Raw genomic sequence first — 935 nt, 5'->3', positions numbered from 1 at the left:
TTAAAAAAAAAAAATAGGTGACCGTGAGACCATCGACCCTGCTGTCATTTGAGAGAGTCAGGATATGTGGTGCGAGGAAGCCAGGGAAAGGAAATGTAACATAAATGAGAAACATGGTTTTGGCATAAACGATGATAATGTCCCAAAGAAAGGGACATTGGAAAAAAACCAAAACTTCACTTTAAAGAAACTCTAAGAGATATTTTATGACTTTGAAAGCAAGAAAGATAAATGTTAAAAGTTGATCCAAACTTAGAAAGGAGTATGACAATTTGCCAAGGCACAGAAAACATGTTTGCTCAGTAGTGTTCATTATAAGACAAGAAGGTCAGCACTGTTCAAATTATTCTTGAAAAGGTTTTTAGAAAGATAAAAAATATTTTAAATCTCCATGTTTTTAATGCTTTATAGTGTCCCCAATAAATGTTCATTTTATTATGCATTTCATTTCCCTACACATTTACAACTAGTAATAAGAGATTTTTAATATTTTGACAAAAATTGTTAAGGGTCACAGAACAATCATAATTTTCTCATTGATGATTAAGATTGCTTTGTGTGAGTACAACTTGCAAAATCATTTTCATAGTCCCATACGACCATGCCAAACAGACTGCCTGTATCTGGTTAACAATTATTTGTAGTAAATTCTCTCTACTGAAGACGTAGATTCTGACCCCTGACTGACCTGATATGACCCCAAAAGCTCAACTTGTTGGGAAGCCTTACCTCTCATTACATTTCCCTGCCTTTCTGCTGCGGGTTAATAAGAAAGAGTTGTGAATGAAGAGGCAGAAGACTTCAGTTCAAATTCAAGCTCTATTTGTTTCCTGAACATAGTTATTTCCTCATGTAAAAATGAAGTTGATAATAAAATCGGCTACCATAAAAATCAAGAGAACTCAAAGACACATATATGTGAAAGTGCTTAGTGA

This window comes from Macaca thibetana, chromosome 6 (assembly GCF_024542745.1).
Source record: "Macaca thibetana thibetana isolate TM-01 chromosome 6, ASM2454274v1, whole genome shotgun sequence".
NCBI classification, from domain to species: domain Eukaryota; kingdom Metazoa; phylum Chordata; class Mammalia; order Primates; family Cercopithecidae; genus Macaca; species Macaca thibetana.
The sequence above is the reverse complement of the archived record's forward strand: the minus strand, read 5'-3'. Positions refer to the sequence as shown.